This window comes from Rhinopithecus bieti, unplaced genomic scaffold (genome assembly GCF_001698545.2).
Source record: "Rhinopithecus bieti isolate Rb0 unplaced genomic scaffold, ASM169854v2 scaffold_38592, whole genome shotgun sequence".
Lineage (NCBI taxonomy): Eukaryota > Metazoa > Chordata > Mammalia > Primates > Cercopithecidae > Rhinopithecus > Rhinopithecus bieti.
In genome coordinates, this window is record NW_016815810.1 from 55,512 (window position 1) to 62,197 (window position 6,686).

The 6,686-nt window shown below is 38.0% G+C and overlaps 1 protein-coding gene across 1 annotated transcript in view; it reads left to right on the forward strand.

The window, feature by feature from the left end:
- The first annotated feature begins 2,567 nt into the window (after positions 1-2,567).
- The window catches only part of GPR174 (G protein-coupled receptor 174), a 28,261-nt gene continuing 24,142 nt past the window's right edge, over positions 2,568-6,686 (forward strand). Inside the window, exon 1 of the mRNA XM_017853752.1 lies at positions 2,568-2,750. The gene's annotated coding sequence lies outside the window, so the exon portion shown is untranslated. The remainder of the gene's footprint in view (positions 2,751-6,686) is intronic.

Genomic DNA, 6,686 nt, shown 5'->3' on the forward strand with positions numbered 1-6,686 from the left:
AGTCAGGGAATTTCACCACTGAATGTTTTATTTCAAAACACAAGAATTTTGACTCCTGTGAGTTCTATCTGAGGCTGAAAATTCAAAAGATGTGTTGCACAAAAGGAGAAAGACATGCCTGCATCCGAAACTTATTTGGTGGAAGCAAGCAGGAGGAAAATGAGGATACCAAGAGGTGAGCCAGTAAAACATGTCAAGAGCTATGGGTTTTAAGAAATACAAATGATATTTCTGTTCTTTACTTACTAAAATCTTGTGGTTCTTAATAGGTGCAGCCCAAACCCTTCTTCTCCTGTAAGACTTGCCTGACTTCTATAATAAAATTGTACCCATTACTATAGTTCTCTGAGATCCTTGACTTCTCTGAAATCTTATTCTGCTTAATTGGATTCTAAAAAGTTGCTGGGACATGGTATCCTGAGTGCCATCAGCCCTCTGCCACTCTGTCCTTTATTCTCACCTCCCCAGTTGAATTTGATCCACTGCTCTATACTTAAGAGTTATTCAATATATGTTTGCTGAATGGAGCTAAGGCTGTGTGAGGAAAGAGCGCATCACAATAAACTCTAGACACACTAAAGCAGGTGGAAAAAATATTTCTGTAAACAAACAAACATAGTATTACCCACATCATCTGCCAGACCCCAAAACACAGAATCAGAAGACAATGCCAGGGCAATATATTTCTCTCTGTTGTAAATGTGTGTGGCCCAATACACATTTAGATTAATTTACTCTTTGGCCGGACTCAATGGCTCATGCTTATAATCCCAGCACTTTGGGAGGCTAAGGCAGGTGGACCACTTGAGGCCAGGAGTTCAACACTAGCCTGGTCAACATGGTGAAAACCCATCTCTACTAAAAATACAAAAAATTAGCCGGGAGTAGTGGCACATGCCTGTAATCCCAAGCGACTCAGATGGCTGAGGGATGAGAATTACTTGAACCCAGGAGGCAGAGGTTGCAGTGAGCCAAGATCAGGCCATTTCACCTCAGCCTGGGTGAAAGAGCAAGAAGTTGTCCTAAAACAACAACAACAACAACAACAACAACAACCTTTTCCCCTTATGTTTTCTCCAGTTGCTCAAAACTATTCTCACTAAAGCTAGCCTATGACAAAATCGTTATTTTGCTTTTGGCAGTTCGGTTTTCCTATCCTTGGATCTCTTCAGTTTTCCTTTATATCCTGTTCTCAACATGTACTCCTACCTTTACAGTTCTAAACTCATTCATACCAAGATTTTCAAATTAGTATATTTCTAGGAGAATGAGAATTTTAAAATCAAGACCTCAGGAAGAAAGAAATTCTTGCCTCTAGAGTACTGGTGTTTCAGGCAAAGTGGAGGTAATATTTTGAGGTGGAGAACCCTCCAGGTATTCCCTATAATGTACCACACAGGTATGTCCTGGCATGAGACTAGACCTGCAATAACATATTTTCTTCTTCCATGGCCTATGTGAAAAGTCCCTTTACTCTGATCTAGAGATATTACCCAAATCATGGGTATTACCTCAAGTTGCTTCCTGTTCATCTACCTTTGGGAGTGGAGAAAGGGGGTGTTAAGTGACTAATACAGTGTGACACTGGTCTCAGGGGTCTGCAACTCTGTGACTCCTTGGAATACCATCTTCAAGAGCCTGTGGCAATGGGTCTGGGCTGCAGAAAACCAACCTTTTTTCATTGGCTCCTGCCTAACTACTAAGAAGAAATGGGGGTTTACCTGCACTTCTTGGTAACAGGGACCCTGAAGGCAATGGGAAGTGGGTGGACAGGAAGTGGAAGGTGGATTATAGCTCCAGATTCCTCTTAAGGAGTGCGGTATTTAATTCAATGTGAGAATTTTAGAGGTTTGTGTATTCAAGAATGCCCTAGGCAGAGATCATGTTCACCTTTACCTCTTCTATTGGCAGCTTTCTAGGGAACATTCTTGAGAATGTTCACTTTGGTAACTGAATGCAAGTGAGAGGCTGTGAGAAAGGATCACCCTAAGATGGCGGTGGTCCACTATCTATGGAAGCAACTCGAGGGCTCCTAGCTTCAGCAAAGGACTCCATAGGCAAATAGGCTGTGTGTTATCATGAGCTCAAAGCTGAGTGCAACCACAGAAGACAATGAAATGTGGCCCTAGAATTAGAAAGAAGAATTTCTTTTCCTAAGTGTGAAGCTTTGCAGGCTCTACATGCAGCCTGTAGTGTAGCCCTGCATCATTAACGGGGTGGGCGGGGCGGAGAGAATGAAAGCAAAAGAGCACACTGGCTGCCCCCTGGAAAACGGAAATGTTCAGTGTACACAGAGAGTGGCTTGCATATTTCACTCTGACATCTTACTACTATGTTCAACATGATAGTGGTTAGATATTCCTGATGATTTTAATTTTTTTCCTTTTGCTTTCATAATTTTTCTTTCAGCTTTCTTTTATTTTGTATTATTTTTACTTTTATTTACTTTCTTCCCTCCCTCCTTCTCTCCCGTATTCACTCTTTCCTTCCTCCTTCCTTCCTTCCTTCCTTCCTTTCTTTTCCTTTTCTTTCTTTCTCTTTTTATTCCTCTTTCTTCTTTCTCTTTCTTTCTTTCTTTCTTTCTTTCTTTCTTTCTTTCTTTCTTTCTTTCGCTAGTGAAGGAGAATTGGATTGGTCATTTTCAGAACAGGGAGCTTATATTGATGCACAGATCAGTAGCATCCTTGTTGGAGTGGGCATCACATGAATTCTTTGGAGATCTCTGAAGAAAACAGAAAGAAACTGAAATGGTAGGTTCTAATTATTTATGCATAATTAGCTCTCATCTGTGCATTTTTCCCGTAATATCTAGAACTGGACTCTTCACACAAAGATCTGTATAACTTGTCAAGTCTAAGGATGGTTATGGATATAATGAACTTGGATCATCCTTAAATGTCATTTCCTTGGTATTTGAAGAAACAAAAACAAGTATATGATGGGCTGCCGGAGGAGGGAGGCAACTTTAAACTTGGGAAAATTTAAGTTTGACATGGAGATATTTTTAATAATGTGTTTAGCTCAATTGATATTGAATAAAATAGTCCTGTGAACATTTGCAATTTAACCCATTTGTATTAAGTAGAGTTGCTTACATAAAGGTGCAGGATAATTTTTATCTACTCTTTGCTATAACTCTTTGGGGGTGCTATTTTTATCTGCTGCATAATTAAACTGGTTAACTTTGTGTCCTTTTCAAAATGAATGATTATTTGAAAAATGAGAGAAATAATATTTCAAGACCTTAGCTAATATAAATGCATGTTCCTATCAGCTTGTTTACTCATTTTCACTATAAAAGTTAATTGTTGTAATTAATGATAGATATAAAGATTCTGCTTTCAAACAAAACATGTTAGAAAACCGTGTTTATAATGAAGAAAGGGGAAATAAGAAAGATAACCAGCACAAGTTCTCTGTTTTTCATAGGATAAGCTCTAAATCTGTGAAAGTAAGTAACGCACCATTAAAAAATCCAATAGCGGTTAAAATGAATTTTGAATTTAAAATTTACATTTCTAGATACCTCAAATTGACTTTGACAAAAGTGTAAGTAAATTATTTCCTTGTTTGCAATGTTGTCTCCCTTTTGTGTCCTCCAAGAGAAATGTTTAGGACGGTGCCTCTTGGACTTAAAACCATATGGGATGAACACTATAAATGGTGTGTAACTGCTAGGAGCTGCCATTCCAGAGACTAAAAAGGAAAAAGTCATGATTCCTATGGTGAGAGAGAGATAGAAATGGAGGAGGGATGTTTAAAACATGACCCATGATTAATCTCAAAATAAACTCCTGCCTCCTTCCCTCTCCTGTCAACAGTAATTGTACATGGACTTTATTTTATACTGCTCAAAATTTTTCATAAAAGAAAAAGTTATAATTTTATTCAATAAGCAGAACTATATGCTTTAGAGAGCTTTGGATCGTTCAACAAAGAGTATTTCATTTTTCCTTTAGCTTCTGCAAATATCAGATATAAACACAAAACATTAAACTTATAGAGAAGATTAAAGTTCTTCCACCCAGGGCAAGATTATACCAGTCACACTAGCAAACATTTGGGTATGCCAAGAAGTTTGTGTTCAAGGAGGATATACTTTTAATTACAGATAATGTGCTTTGAACTTGTGAACACATGTACTGTTCTGCTTTGCTCTATGTTTGTAATAATATGTGTATGAGACAGGAACCATCTAGTGTATCTATTTTGTTGGGGCCAGATTAATATGATGCTGAATAATGCAAAGATGAATAAACACAAAGTGAGTCATAGACTTCTCCCAATATCTCACTGAATTTCACCCGAAGACACCTAGGAATGAATGCACTTCATTATGGCCCTTTGTACTAGGTAACTGAAAGGAAGAGGACAAAGAAACACCTGCATTCCGCTCATAGGTACTTTGGCACCAATCAGCTACCCAGAACCAAAAAGGGAAGTAAACTCCTTTTCTTGATTTCCACCCAATCTTGATAAAAGTGGGGCACAGTAGGTGCCTCTTCCCTTGCCCATTAAAGTGACTCTCCACCCAAAACCTTCTTTTTATGCTATAGGTCTCAAGAATCAGTCTCCAGATCCCTAGTCAGAGAATAAGAAATTGTCAGAAACAGATTCAGCTCTTGTCACTTTCAGAGCAATGGCAAACATCTGAGACTTTTATGCTTTGGGAAGTAAAGTAGGTTCATCGTATACATTGTGCAGTTGGAAGAAATGAGACTCATAGAGGTGAAGTGACTGGGTCAAGTACCTCTGTGTGTCTGTGACAGAGAGAAAGGTAGAATCCAGGTCTCTTCATACCTTGTCCAGTGCTATGTTCATTTCTCCTTGCTGACTATCAAGGTTTATGGATTAAGAGACATGCATTATTCACTGGGAAATATTAAAAGATTTCATTTTGAGAGCATTCAAGAATCTCTCAATATCAGGCACACTTCAGGTTTCTCCCAAAGGCCCTAATATTGTAACAGACCTTGAGTTGCTGGGCTTTACCACTGTTTCCTTCCAAGAATAGGAAAGAGTTTTTCCTACTGTGCTCATAGAAAAAAAAAACAAAAACAAAAACAAAAAAAAACAAAGTGCAAATTGATACTAGATGCTGTAATACAAGATTAAGAAAGACCTGGCTATATACTGGAAGTGTATGTGCTGTATTGAGTGTCAGAGCAACAATGCAGCCAGTTCATTAGACAAGAGAGAGTATCCAGGAGGTCCTGAGGTGTAGGAGATTCCAGATTTGAGAAAGGAGTGAAGATTTTAGGGTATCTTGTCTGACAGAAACAGGCACATGCGGTTGATCAACTAAGGTGAGAGCGTGAGGAAGATAAATACATACAGTATGTTATAGTATGTGAATCCTGAAAAAGAATACAGTAATTAGTGGCTTGAATATTACTAATGTTTGTCATATAACCAAGGGCTATCTGAGATCTGAAAATTAAAGTGGGTTCTTCTGGTATAGTCTTGGAAAGATTAACAAAGAGTGTGTTCCAGAGGCATCACTTTACTTTGCAGCAACAGCTGCATTAGCAGCAGCCAGAGATCAAGATGCAGACAGAGCTCCTGACAAATAATCAGATATGCAAGATATTAGCCAAAATCAAGTCTGTATAGACTCTAGAAACTTGGTTATGGGTCAAGAAGTTCACTAAATTTAGTTATATAGTGAGGAAACTAAAATTTAACCATTATCAGGTTCTGTTACGTGGGTCATGCAAAAGCATGACTTGTGCCCACCGTGGGAGACAGGGTTGCCAATTCAGACTCAGTTGTGTCTTGGATAGCATAAATACTACCTCACTGGAAACCTAAAATATATGCAAATGTCTCACCAAGTCAAAAATGCCCGTCATCTCCTTTCCTACTTCCTGACATAATATTTGTTTCTTTAAAAAGCTTTTACAAAATGTCACACTACTTAGGGCAGAAAATAAGATTTTATCTACATTCTCAGCAATGATGAAAGGCTTTAATATTGTTATTATTATTTAGCTAAATTTTTTTTCAGCTTTACTTGGCAGATGAGATTCAAGTATTTCTTATAAGTCAATCACATGTTACCAGATATTTCTTATAAATAAATGACTTTTTTTTGAGACAGGGTCTCACCCTGCTACCTTGGCTGAAATGCAGTGGCGTGATCACAGCTCACTGCAGACTTGATTCCTTCGGCCTCAGATGACTCTCCTACCTCAGCCTCCCAAGGAGCTGGGACTATAGACACGCACCACCATGCAAGGCTACTTTTTGTACTTTTTTTTGTGGAGACAGGGTTTTGACTTGTCTGGAACTCCTGGCCTTGAGCAATCTCCCAATCTTGGCCTCCCAAAGTTCTGAGGTTACAAGTGTGAGCCCCTGCACTTGACATATTTCTGTATGATAAAATAATTCTAACAACTTAAGTAAAGGATGATGGTGATGAAATCCTTTACTGTTCAAAGTATTTAATCTATTTTAGATAATGCTGATGATCTATAAGTTACTTCTTCTTTAAAACTAAAAGTGTGTTATTTTAGGTGTCTACTCTATTTGAAGTGTCAGGCCAAATGGTGTGCTGAAAAATGAATGACATGTAGAAGATAGACTGATTTATTATTTCTGAGATACGTTTTACAATTAAATATTATAAGCAAAATATATTCCGAGACGAAAAGGCCACAGAGTCTATTTTTTTAAATTTGCATTTT